The sequence below is a fragment of the Propithecus coquereli genome, unplaced genomic scaffold, assembly GCF_000956105.1.
Source record: "Propithecus coquereli isolate 6110/MARCELLA unplaced genomic scaffold, Pcoq_1.0 Scaffold241, whole genome shotgun sequence".
NCBI classification, from domain to species: Eukaryota; Metazoa; Chordata; class Mammalia; order Primates; family Indriidae; genus Propithecus; species Propithecus coquereli.
Genome location: NW_012147964.1, coordinates 3,527,715 through 3,541,469, shown reverse-complemented (window position 1 = coordinate 3,541,469; position 13,755 = coordinate 3,527,715). Strand labels below are relative to the sequence as shown.

At 52.8% G+C, this 13,755-nt stretch overlaps 1 long non-coding RNA gene across 1 annotated transcript in view; it reads right to left on the bottom strand.

Annotated features, from left to right (window-relative positions):
• Positions 1-12,579, bottom strand: part of LOC105811894 — a 120,664-nt gene extending 108,085 nt beyond the window's left edge. Inside the window, exon 1 of the long non-coding RNA XR_001137575.1 lies at positions 12,534-12,579. This is a non-coding gene — a long non-coding RNA (uncharacterized LOC105811894). The remainder of the gene's footprint in view (positions 1-12,533) is intronic.
• Between the last annotated feature and the right edge of the window lie 1,176 nt (positions 12,580-13,755).

The following is a 13,755-nucleotide window of genomic DNA, read 5'->3' as shown; positions in this document are numbered from 1 at the left end:
AGGGGAAACTGTCCCCGATGTTCACAGCAGCGTGATTTGCAACAGCCAAAAAGTGAACGCACCCCTGAGGGGTGGGTGGCTGAGCACGATGAGGTCCGTCCACACAATGGGTATTACTCGGCCTTAAAATACGAACACGGGTCGACCTTGAGGACATCGTGCTCAGGGAGAGAAGCCAAACACAGAAGGACAAGTCCTGTGTGACTCCACCCACAGGAGGTCCCTGGAGTCATCAGATCCACAGAGACAGGAAGCAGGATGGTAGGTGCCAGGGGCTGGGGAGGGGGTGGGGAGTGTTTCATGGGGACAGTGTCAGTTTGGGAAGACAAGAAAGTTCTGGAGGTGGAGGGTGCTGATGGTTGCACAGCAATGTGAATGCGCCTAACGTCGCCAAACTGTGCAATTAAAAATGGTTAAAATAGTACATTTCATGTTATGTGTAATTTACCACAATTAAAAACAAAACAAAACAAAACAACAACAATGAAAACAAACAAACAAAACAAAACCAGAGCAGGCAAGAGAGGAAGTGGATCTGGGAGGAGGGCGAGGGCAGGGCTGGGAAGTCACAGGGCCCGAGTCCGGTGTGCGCCAAGCGCCCGGTGGGTCCGAGGTCGCGTCCGTGCCCACCAGGTCTCTCCCTCCCGAGACCAGGCCCAGCTCGCAGGCACAGCCCCGCACACCCAGTGCCCAACAACACCCTGCCGTGTTTGCCGAGTCAAAAGAGGCCACGAAGAAAAAAGCCTCCATGAGACAAAAGGCCCCATTCACCGTCCCCAGGAGCCGAGAGCCCGTCCTCTTTCTACCAGCCCAGTTTCTCTTTTAAAGGGCACACCAAACGCCCCGACATGCAGATATCCTGGTTTCCAGCAATCCTCTGCTTTTGCCAGACACACCATCCACGAAAGAACTCGGACCCAGGGTGTGTCAGCTCAGTTCTGGAGGCCAGAGGGCAGACACTGGGATTTGGTCAGGTGGTTCCCCGGCCTTGGGTGGTCTGTGTCTCAACTCCACCTGCGGATCTACATCTCCCCCTGCCAGGCCCAGCGGTAGCTCACGCTGGTAATCCCAGCACTCTGGGAGGCCAAGGCGGGAGGATCACTTGAGGACAGGAATTTGAGACCAGCTTGGATAATATAGCAAGACCCCATCTCTACAAAAAATTTAAAAATTAGCCAGGTGTGACGGTGCACACCTGTAGTCCCAGCTACTCAGGAGGCTAAGGTAGGAGGATCGCTTGAGCCCAGGAGTTGGAGGCTGCAGTGAGCTGTGATTACGCCACTGTACTCTAGCTTGGGCAACAGAAGGAGACATTGTATCTGAAAAAAAAAAAATTATAAATACATAAATCTCCCCCTTCCTTTTTAACAAATGTGGCAGAGCTGTGTGCAACACTCCAGGCCAGCTTATGCTTGTTTCAGTTTCCAACACCGGGATCTGGGCCAAGCCCCCCTCCCAACACATTTGGGACCAGCGGGACACATATGTCTCAAATCAGAAGGGAAATGTTTCTCTGCGACGTTCTTCAGCGTTTGCGGCCAAGACAGATGAAATGATGGGATTCCAAGGCCCCAAAACCATCTCGAGGGGCATAGCCTTTGTTGGGTGGGGTGGAAAGTAAGTTTGAATCATGATTCTAAGATCAAAGGCCAAGTTCTCGGGACAGAGGATGGAGCATGCCAGTGTCAGTGTCGTGGGGAGGCCGGAGTTCCCACAGCGGGCTGTGGCCTCGGAGACTCTGGCAGGTGGACTAAGGCTACCTGGGCAGGAGCTCACGGTTAATGTCACCAATGGTGCGTCTCAAGGGAATCACGCACCTCTAGTAGGGTGTGACCAAAAGGGCCCCTCGCTTCTGTGTGTCTTCCCAAAACCCATAACCCCGGTCCACCCATGAGAAACACATCAGACGACCCCAGGCTGGAGGACGGTCTGCAAGATGCCCGGCCAGTCCTCCTCGGGCCCGCCCAGGTGACAAGAGACCAGGAACGTCTGAGACACTGTCACCATGGACTGTCGTGGGATCCCGGATGGGTCCCCGGGGCAGAAAAAGGACATTAAGGGGAAAACGAATGAAATCTGAATAAAGTGTGGAGCTTGGTTCATAAAAATGTCCCCATGTTAACTTCTTAGCATGACAAATGCACCAGGGCACTCTAAGACATTACCATCCAGGGACGTGGGATGAGGGCTCGACGGGACCTCTCTATACTCTCTCTGCAACTTTGCTGGAAATCTAAAATTATTCCAAAGTAAAAAATTTCTTTGAAAAATGAGGCCTCAGAGCTCACTCAGTCCGATATCTTTGTCAGAGACGACGTGCAGGCGGAGGGCGTCCTGTCCTGTTCCAGGTGCCAGGCTGCTCCGATCAACGGAGTGACACTTACGAACATGACCTTATCATGGGACCCGTTTCACAGCTGGGAAAACGCAGGCTGAGGGCAGAGGCAGAGCCCAGATCAGAAGCGAAGGTTCTGGAATCCTGGTTCCCTGCCCTTGTGTGCCCCAAACCTACAAACATGTATCTGAGTTTTGCGACACGCAAACGGGCAGCCTTGGTTTTCTTTAGCCAGACTGAGTTTCTTCTGGAACCCAGAGAGACAGAGACAGAAAGAAGCAGAGAAGGAGACAGAGAGAGACAGACGAACAAGAAAAAACAGCCAAGCGATCCACAAAGTTCCACTGAGCCCCATGTCCTCCCGTCTCCTCCTGCCCCTAGAGCATCGAAAATTCAAGTTGGAAACAACTGTACATTTTCATAAGCAGCAGTCTGCAAGGAGAAAACCCCAAAATCATAAAAGCCAAACCACCACTTCTCTCCCCTGCCTCGAATATTTTTACATCGGCCTCCACTGCTAAGCGCTAATGGTTTATCAGTTCTTAGCCTTGAGAGAACGGCAGGTCTGGGTTCAGCTGGTGTTGAAAGAGAAAACTGTCCTCTGCTCCCAAGCCAACAAAAGGAAACATTTGTTTTCACTTAAAGCTGTCACCGTTTTCAAATTTCGCTCTGGAAAATTTTGCCAGGCTAATTGCCAGGATTAAAAACATCACTCTAAAAAACACCCACCCCATTATGTTACAGCTGTTAATTTGACTATGAGTTTGAATAACCACTGCTACATGTGTTACTGTTTTGATTTTATTTACTTTATATACTTTTTTATGGTTTAGTATGATAGTTATAAGCTTAAGACATTTTACGCATAGTTTTGTGTTTGTATGTTCTTTTTTTTTTTTTTACTTAAGAGACAAGGTCTCGCTCTGTCACCAAGGCTGGAGTGCAGTGGTGCAATCATAGCTCACTGCAGCCTCTAACTCTTGGGCTCAAGTGATCCTCCTGCCTCAGCCTCCCAAAGTGCTGGGATTACAGGTGTGAGCCACCACACCCAGCCTGTTTGTACAACTTTAAGTAACATAATAAAGATCATCTCAATTGAAAAATGTGACATATTTTTGAGCTACCAAATGTCACATTTGATCAAATCTAAGAGCCCATTATTTCTAAGATGCCCTGTTACATTTGGTGACACTAAAGAAAATATTTGTCAATTAAAAATACATAAATAAGAAAAAATAAGTTAAAAATAAAAACAATGCAAAAAAAAATGAAAGAAAACAGAATGCCAATTATACTATGTATGGTGTAATGCTATGGGGAAAAAAATTCATTCTATAGATTTGTTCCGAAATCATTAAACCCTGCTCATAAATGAGATAAAAGTTCCTCACAAGATTATATTTGGGACAAGTTCTCTGAAGTTGACTATTAGGGTTCTGCCAATACAGAGGCTTAAATGAAATCATAAAAGCTAAAATATGAATTCCCAAGAGCAAGTCCCAGCATAACCACTAACTCGTGAAACCTCTCGGCTTCAATTTTGTCATCTGTAAATCACTCAAGCCAAGGGGCCAACAAACTTTTCCTGGACGAGGCCCGATCATCACTGCTTTGGGCTTTGTGGCACAGTCTCTATGGTGACTACCCGACTGCACGATTGTAGCACAATGCACGAAGCCGTGTGCCAATAAAACTTTATTTCCGGACACTGAGATCTGAACTCCGTATAATTTTAATGTGTCATGACCTTTTTTCCCCTACCATTTAAAAATGTGTGGCCAGGCACGGTGGCTCACGTCTGTAATCCTAGCACTCTGGGAGGCCGAGGCGGGTGGATCATTTGAGCTCGGAAGTTCAAGACCAGCCTGAGCAAGAGCGAGAGCCCATCTCTACTAAAAATAGAAAAAATAGCCAGGGACAGTGGCACATGCCTGTAGTCCCAGCTACTCAGGAGCTGAGGCAGGAAGATCACTTGAGCCCAGGAGTTGGAGGCTGCAGTGAGCTGTGATGACACCACTGCAATCTAGCCCAGGCAACAGATCGAGACTATCTCAAAAAATAATAATAATTAAAATGAAAATGTGATAACCATCTTAGCCCACAGGTCGCATATCAAAACAGGCTATGAGTTGTGGTGGCCCAGGGGCCGTGGTTTGCCGACCCCAGGACAATCTCCAGGGCCCTTGGTGAACTGACGTTTTAAGATTCTCTGATTCTAAATCCACATAAGTTTCTCAGCCCATGGGCTCAGTTCCGCCAGAACAAAGCTGCGTGTTCCCTTGTGCTGACCTACACTCTGCCTCCAAAATAGCACCGATGTGCTTTTTATAATGTTTAATGCACTGTAAATCTTTCAACCCTCATTTTAGCAAGCAATGAGTAGACCGGCTTTCTTCCCCTTTGGAAAGTCCTGACAAGTACTTTCTTGGCGTCCGGCACCATCCCTCAGCAAAGCAAGCAGTAGAGTAGTTCCAAAAACGACCACCGCTACGTCCAAATGTGAAGATGCATGCACATGCCTTCAGACATGTTATTTCCTCCTGACACTTTCCCTGTTTTCTTCCCAGACCTGCACTTCCAGCACGGCTGCCGCTGGCCTCGGGTGCCACCGAGCGCCTGAGAGTGGCTCCTCCAAACTGAGATGGGCTCTGGGTGCAAAACACACACCCAACCTCCAAGACTTAGTGGGAAAGGAAGAATGGAAAAAAGCCATTCATGCTTTCTTTACACTGAATGGCACGCAGGCATAATATTTTGGCACCCTGGGAGGCCGACGCAAGAAGATCACTTGAGGCTAGGAGTTCGAGACCAGCCTGAGCAAGAGCAAGACCCCGTCTCTACTAAAAATAGAAAAATTAGTGGGGCATGGTGGCACATGCCTGTAGTCCCAGCTACTCAGGAGTCTGAGGCAGGAGGATCTCTTGAGCCCAGGAGCTGGAGGCTGCATTGAGCTATGATTGCACCACTGCACTCCAGCCTGGGTGACAGAGCAAGACTGTGTCTGCAAAACAAAAAAATATTTTGGATCTATGGAGTTAAGAAGAATGCATCATTAATATCAGTTTCACCTATTTTCGTTTTTTTAATATGGCCAGTAGAAGGTTTAAAATTATCTGTGAAGCTCCTGGCTGGGTTTCTACTGGACTGTTCATCAGGATGGGTAACATAGAAGATAATTCATATAAAATGCCATAGTATACAAAGGTACGTCCTTCCCAACAGCCATTCAAGGTTACTGTGTTGGTCTTATCTCTTTGCCCATAAAAACAAAATACCACGGAGGGAGAGGGATGAATACTAAGAGCACAGAGGATTTTTAGGGCAGTGAAATTATTCTTGTTTTGTTTTGTTTTTTTAAGAGACCAGGTCTTGCTCTGTCACCCAGGCTGGAGTGCAGTGGCGTCATCATAGCTCACTGCAGGCTCCAACTGCTGGGCTTAAGCGATCCTTCTGCCTCAGTCTCCCGAGTAGCTGGGACTACAGGCACCACCATACCCAGCTAATTTTTCTATATTTTTGTAGAGACGGGGGTCTCGCTCTTGCTCAGGCTGGTCTCTAACTCCTGACCTCAAGCGATCCTCCCACCTCGGCCTCCCGTGTCGCTGGGATTACAGGCATGAGCCACGGCACCCTGCAACTCTGTAGCACACTCCAATGGTGGACACGTGTCATTGCCCATTTGTCCAAACCCATAGAACGTTCAACACCAAGAGTGAATCCCAATGTCAACTGTGCACTCGGGGTGACAAGGATATGTCACTGTAGGTTCACGGGCAGGGACTGTACCAAACGTCCCACTCTGCTGCTGGAGGCGGACAGTGGGGGAGGCTGTGCATTTGGGAGGAGCAGGTGCATATGGGAACTCTCTGTACGAACCACTCAACTTTGCTGCGAATCAAAAACAGCTCGAAAAATAAAGTCTATTAAAAACCCAGACATATCTTTTTATTTAATGCAATCACTGAATCAGAAAATCTTATTAGAAATAGTTTAGCCCAGTGGCTCTCAACTAGGGGTGACTCTGCCTACAGGGGACACTGGGTGATGTCTGGGGACATTTGTGGTTGTCATGACTGGGGGGTGCTCCTGGCATGGAGTGGGTGGAGGCAGGGACAAGAGCAAGAGCAAGACCCCATCTCTAAAAAAAACAGAAAAATTGACCAGGTGTCGTGTTGCGCACCTGTAGTCCCAGCTACTCGGGAGGCTGAGGCAGAAGGATCGCTTGAGCCCAGCAGTTGGAGGCTGCAGTGAGCTATGATTGCACCACTGCACTCCAGCCTGGGTGACAGAGCAAGAGCTCGTCTCTTAAAAAAAGAAAAACAAACAAACAAAAAAATAACTTCACCCACCCAGAGACTGATCTGGCCCTAGTGTCCAAGTCCAAGAGACCCTGGTTTATTCAAAGCCCAGCATTTTAACAACAACACCGTTAATATTTATAGAGTGCTTTAAAATTCCCACCGCATCCTTCCGTGTGCTGCACGTCGTTGGAGGAGGACGCGGCAGGCGGTTTTCGGGGGGCCCCTGGGGGCACCCAGTTCTCCATTTTGCATGCGGTGCTGCATGGTTTAGTTTCTGTGTTGTTGGGAAAGACAGAAGGAGGAGGGAGAAGCAGGAAGGGGCTCAAAACCCGGACCACAGTCTGGGGACATCCTGAATCTCACCACACGCAGGGCACCGGCCGCTTCCTATGTGGTGGGGGGTGCGCTGGGCTCCCCAAAAGGATCTGTCCATGACCTAAACCCCTATACCTGAGAATGGAACCTTATTTGGAAATAGGGTCTTTGAAGGTGTAACAAGATGGGGTCCCCCTGGTGTAGGGTGGGCCCTGATCTGGTGACAGGTGTCCTCAGGAGACACACACACACACACACACACACACACACACACACACAAAGGGGAGCCTGCTGTGTGACGACAGAGGCAGAGATTAGGACGATGTGGCCACAAGCCAAGGGATGCCCGGGACCCCCAGGAGGTGGGGGAGGCAGGAAGGCTCCTCTCCGGAGGCTCCAGAGGGAGGGCAGCCCTGCTACCCCTTCATCTCAGACATCTGGCCTCCAAGACTGCAAGAGAATAATACATTTCTTTTGTTTTAACTACCCAGTTTGTGATCATTGGTGACAGCAGCCCCGGGAACCCTGTGCAATTCGGCAAAGACAAGGCCCGCAAGGCCTGGGCCTTAGCTGTGGGCCCAGGACTGCCCCAGCCCACAGGGACTCGGCACGTCACCGGTGTCCAGGCTGAGCACTGGATGAAAGGAGGGACCCAGCCGCCTCTGTGCACACACGGAGATGGGATGCTCTCCTCCCACTGTCCCCTGCCACACGTGTGTTCAGCTCAAAGCTTCCTTTTGGCCTCTTCTCTGGACCTTCCTGGCCACCGACCTCACCCCACCTCCCTACCCCTCCACCCCTCCACCCCTAGGAGACTTCTTACTGTGCCTGCAGGAGTGAAGCTCACAGAGTACCCAGGCTGAGCCCCTCTCCTTGCCACCCCCAGGGACCCCGCCTCCCGGTGCCAGGGCAGGCAGCAGGGCTCAGGCTCCTCCGACCCCAGCTGCCACCTCCACGCCCCCCGCGCCAGCACACAGGCGGCTCATTCACGTGGCGCTCCCAAGGCCTGGCACAGGTTCTGAGGCTTAAAATAGGCACACAACGGGCCTTTGTTGGACAGAGGAAGGAAGGAAGGAACGTTTCAGACAAAGGAGACAGCAACGGCGGCGTCCAGGAAACCCGGGGGGCAGTGGGGAGCTGGATGGGGTGACTGGGTGGGGGGGCCTCGGAAGGGTCTGGTGGGGCCAACTCGTGCAGGGCCACAGAGGCCACGTGAGGACCTGCGATTCTGGCACGGACGATGAGCTGCTGGAGGTGGCAGGGAAGTCACCACCTGATTGGCGATTTAGGGAGCTTATTGGGGCCTTGAGGGGTCCACCCACTGGAGTGACAGAGATTGGAGGCTGCTCTTAGCTCAAGCGGGAGCACTGGGGTGGGAAAGAAAGCAGACAGAATTGAGGCAACAACACCCCTCAATGAACACCCCAAGCTTCAGTCTAGTGGGCCACCTGTGCCCAGGAAAAGCCATTTACACAGCAGCCGTATGCTTCAACGCCAAAGGTGGACATACCCAAATCCCATCCACAAATGAATGGACACACACAGCATGGTCCATCCACGCAATGGAACATCACTCAGCCAGGAAAAGGGACAAGGCTCTGACACAGGCCACAGCGTGGAGAGACCCTGAGGACATCGTGCTCAGTGAGAGATGCCAGACACAGAAGGACACACAGTGTGAGACTCCATTTATACGAAACGTCCAGAACAGGCAGATCCACAGAGACAGGGCATAGCTTTGTGGGTGCCAGGGGCTGGGAAGTGGGTGGAGGGCGACTGCTGATGAGGACAAAGGATCTTATTGAGGTGGTGGAAAGTTCTAAAAGGGGTTTAGGGAGATGGTTGCACAACTCAATAAACTTATTAATAAAAAACCGAATGGTAGGCTTAAAAGAGTTGAATTTTACGATATGTAAATTGTAGCCTCCATTTAAAACAATAAAAAGCAAAAAGACTTTCCTCTCTTGCAAGGTTCTCGGGAAGAACCAGCAACCGTTTCTGGAAGAGTCTTGGAGCGGCCCCCAAGCCCACCAGTGGCAAGACCAGGTGAGAGGTGAGGACCCACACAGCGACACGGAGAGAAGGTGGCCCTCCCACGTCAGAGAACAGGTGAGAAGGACGGGTGTGACATGCTGGGGGCCAGTGTGCCACAGAGAACAAGTCACCCCATGTCCTTCGCTCTCACGTCAGGTCTGCAGCGCCGGGTCTCCTGGGTGACACAGACCGCGAACGTTCTTCCCTAATCCTTAACGGACACAAGCCAGGCCAAAGGGTGCAGCAGCAAGAGGCAGTGACAAGTGAGGTCGACAAATGTCAAAATCGACAACGCTGCTCGGAGGGAGGCGCCCTGACACAGCCAAGGACGTGGCCGCGTTGCACGAGTCCCCGTGAAAGGACGCGAGCGTGTGGCAGAGCTGAGACAAACCTTCCCAGACACAGAAACCCAGCTCGGACAGTCACCCCCACGGCTGCCCGTGTCATTTGAGACACAGCAGGCTGCATGGGACACAGTAAGGGGACAAGAAGGCTGTGCCACCCTGATCTGTCACACAGCTGCCATAGTAACCGGCCTCCCCGGAAAGCACCAGAAAGTTCCAAAGCCACAGAGGCCAGGCACGACCTTTTTGGAAGGAATCGCCCTGAATCTTCAAAACTACAAACGACTTAGTTCATGCGATTTTAAAGACCATCCCTGTCTGCAGATGCAAATGAGAAAAATCTGCAGTAACACCTTGAATGGGGAGAAAAAGGAGTTTTTCACACTGCGACATGGCGTACGAGAAAAATACCTCCATTCGGTGAACACGACGCCGCGTTGTCTACGTGTGAGGACGGTTCGTGTTTACCTGTCTTTCCCCACACGGCAGGGCCCCAGGGTTTATTAAGTATGAAACAAGAACAGAAAATAAAGGCGTCGGTCAAAGCATATGTTCTCAATAAAGCTCCTCTGTGACCAGGGCTCACCTGAGGAACTCATTCAAGCCACTTTCGGAACCTCACGCTCGACGTTAAAACCGAGGAAGCAACTCACCAACTCGCCACCTTCCAGCGCCTGTGACTGGGAAGGGCGGCCAGCCCACATTCGAAATGCATGTGCAGTGTTCAGAAGTCACACAAAATCCCCACCCAGAAATAAGTCAGCATTTCCAATATTCTCTAAAAGCAGTGATTTTTTTTTTTTTCTCCCCTCTCAAAACAAGAGCACTAAATAATTTAAAGGACAATCCCCAGTTCGGAATGGCCAACAGTTCCTAAGGCTCAAAGGTGAGAGGAGGGGGTCTTTAAATGAGAAAATAAATCAGTTTTTTCTATAACAATGGTTTTCAAACGGAGTGATTCTGCCCCTACAGGACACTGGGCGATGGCTGGGGACATTTGTGGCTGTCACGACTGATGGGTGCTCCTGGTGCGGGGTGGGTGGAGGCCGGGGACACTGCTCAGCACCCTGCAGTGCCCCGGACACCCTCGCCCCAGAAAACGACCCCACCCCAGTGTGCACAGTGCCTGGGGGGGAGAGACCCGAACGCGTCACATAAAGTCAAGTTGTAAAGCTCATAAATTTAAAGAGCATAAATCAGGGCTCGCTGGTTCCTTACGGGGCACACATCGGAACGGTTCCTTAGAGGGGACACCTAGGTCCCAATGACTCAAGCAACCTTCTCTCAAGCACATGCACTTGTCCCTTGACAAGCCTTCAGAATCTCCTGGTGCCAGGTCCAGACAGATTCTACTTCCTTTTGAGTTTTTTTCTCACTTTTACTAATATGGAGACTTTTTTCTTTTTTTTTTTTTTGCAGATTGTCTTTTAAAGCTCCTAGGGTGACTCTTATGCGCACCCCAATGACTAGAGTTAAGTGCCAACTGCTTTCTTTCCTTGCCTCTATGCCAACCCAGTCATTCTACTCCCCCACCGCCACCCCAGCACCCCAAGAGAAGACTCCATTTAGAACGTTATCCTCGATGCTTCAGGAACCTTCAGGGTGTGCCAGGAAGTCTGGGGCAGGGATTCCCCCGTCGGATGTTGCGAGGACCCTACGAGGCACATGCTGCTGTATTTATGATACCCGCTTTTCCGGGGGGCAAACAACACCTCCGAGAGGTGACACTGCCAAGTTGGCAGCTCGAGGCAAGATCTGAACACTGGGCCCATCTCCCTGAGCCCCTCAACGCCCCATCTCTGCGAGACCAGACCGCAGCCCCTGACGGGCGCGAGTGTGTGAACCTGGCGCTTGCCTGGCTGACACCTAGCAACAGTTTCAAGACTCCTCCCTGGGGACCTGCTGCTTTTCTGCTGTCAAGCCTGTCTTCCACCGCCCACCTCCCAGCCCCTAGCAACCCCCGCTACCCAGGAAAAATAAAGTGCCACCCACGCCCCTCAATATCATCGTCCCAAAAACTCCCACTTCAGTTCCTGAAAAATTCAGTCACCAACATGAGCCTTTCTGCTTCCTAAGACATCTCCTTTGCACCCTATATCCTAGAAATAGACCTCGGAAAGTATTTTGAACTCCCATCTCCTGCTGCTGCCTGCTCCCCAGGGACTTCTGCCCGGTGCCCTTTTCTGTGACAAATGATTAGTCCCCCCAAAAAGTACAGGGGGTGATTCCAAATTCCTTATAACTGAATCCTACCCGAGACCCCCCCATTACCTCCTGAATAATCAACCTCTAGCAAAACACCTGCCCCTGGCGTCTCTCGGCCCTTACCCCACACCCTTCTCACCACCCCGCCCTAATGTCCTCCCCCACCCCGTGCACTTCAAGCTCTCCATTTCTTCCCATACCCCCGGGACCCCTTCTGGGACAAGCCTGACTGCCACCTCCACCCCCAGCCCCTTCCTGGCCAGCCCCTGACTTTGTCCCTCTGGCCCTTCCCCAGATGACCCTAACCACAGGGTCCCTCCATCCCCCTTCTCAACAAGCTGCACCCCTCAGCCCCCTCCCCAGCTAAGCCCAGCCCCTAACTCTGTCTGCAGCCCCCTCCCCAGGGGACCACACTTCCAACTCCATCCCCGACCCCCTCCCTGGCTACCCACGACCCTCAACTCCACTCCCAAGTCCCTCCTCAAATAACCTCCACCCTCCACTCAACCCCAGCCTCCTCCCCAACTAACTCAGACCTCCAACTCCGCCCTCAGACCCCTCCCCAGCCAACCTCGGCCTACAACTGTAGCCCCCTCCCCAGCTAACCTGGACCCCAACTCCATCCTCCTCCCCAGCTAACTTCGACCTACAACTGCAGACCCCTCCCCAGCTAACCTCGGTCCCCAAGTTCAGCCCCCTCCCCAGCTAACCTCAACTACAACTGCAGCCTCCTCCCCAGCTAACCTCGACCTACAACTGCAGCCCCTTCCCCAGCTAACCTCGACCGACAACTGCAGCCCCCTCCCCAGCTAACCTGGCCCCCAACTCCAGCCCCAGCCCGTAACTGCAGCCCGGGTCCCCAGCCCCAGCCCCCTCCTCAGCTGACCCCCGACCCTCAACTCGTCCGCAGAGTCAGAGCTGTCCCAGCCACCTCCCGGGCCGCCGGCGCCGCCCTCAGCCCCCGGTCTCGCTCCCCGGCCCGAATCGCGGCGCCCTTACCTGCAATCCGGCCCCGCGGCCGCCTCAGCCCCGCCGCGCAGCCGAACCCGCCGCCCCGGCCCGCGAGCGCTCGCTCCTCTCTGGGGGGCGGGGCCTGCGCGCGGGGGGCGGGCCCTGGCGTCCCAGTGCGACCAATCGCGGGCCCGGACAGCAGGAGGCCGGCGCCGGGGGCGGGGCGCGGGGCAGGCAGCGGGGTAGGCTGCGCCCAGGAGAGCGGGACGGGGCTCCGCGCGCGGGCAGGGCCGGGGGGCGGAGCGCTGAGTGGCACCGCCGCGGGCCACTCGCGAGCCGGAGAGCGCACAGCGGGGGTGGGGCAATGCTAATATGCAAATCGGCCCGGTGCGGGAGACTCGGGGGCGGGCCGAGGAGCGGCTTTCCTGGGGCGACTTCATGACGTCAAGGAGGCGCGAGGCATTTCTCGAGTTCGAATCCCGGGCCTAGGGGCAGCGGGTTCGAAACCAGGATCCTAACTCCGGGGGCTCATTTTCGGGGGAAGAATGTCAGTAATAATAACAGCGGCTCCGCTTTCCTGAAACACTTCATGGGCTCCCTCTCGTGGAACCCTCTGTATAAAGCAAGGAGGCGAGATAATGATGAACCCCATTTTACAGAGGTGGAAACCGAGTCTCTGGGAGGTGAAACCCAAGGTCATTCGCCTAAGCCCATCTCCTAATTGCCAGGGTTTCACAATTGCCTAACTCGTGGGCCTGGATCTTAAAATGCAGATTCCTGGGCCCCTACCCAGATGGAATGAACCAGAATCTTGCGGGGGAACTGGATGCTGGAATCTGCATTTTTGGCAAGCTTCCCTGGTGATGCTGGGAAACATTTGGTATGTCTCCAAAAGCAGCAAGGGGTCCCGAAAGGAAGCCCTTCCTATATGGGAGGATGCAGCCGCCATATTCTGTGAACTCAGGGACTTTAGCCAATGCTGACACTCCGTGTCCCCCACCACCACCTGGGCCCTGTGATCGGGGCTGCTGGCCTCCCAGCTCGGCTCCCCCAGGGCTCCTGTCATCCCTGCAGGAAACTCCCTGCTCATCTCAGCCTCCAGCGGCTTCCCCTGCAGCGCACAGAGAAACCAGGCCCTGGGGCGGCAGCTCTCTCTCCCTATCTGCCCACCCCTGGATCTCCCCAGCCCACATTCCCCAAGAGGAATGACTGTCTAAATAGGGGTTGCAAACTGGTGGCGCCTCCATGCTAGATGTGTCAAAAAAAAAAA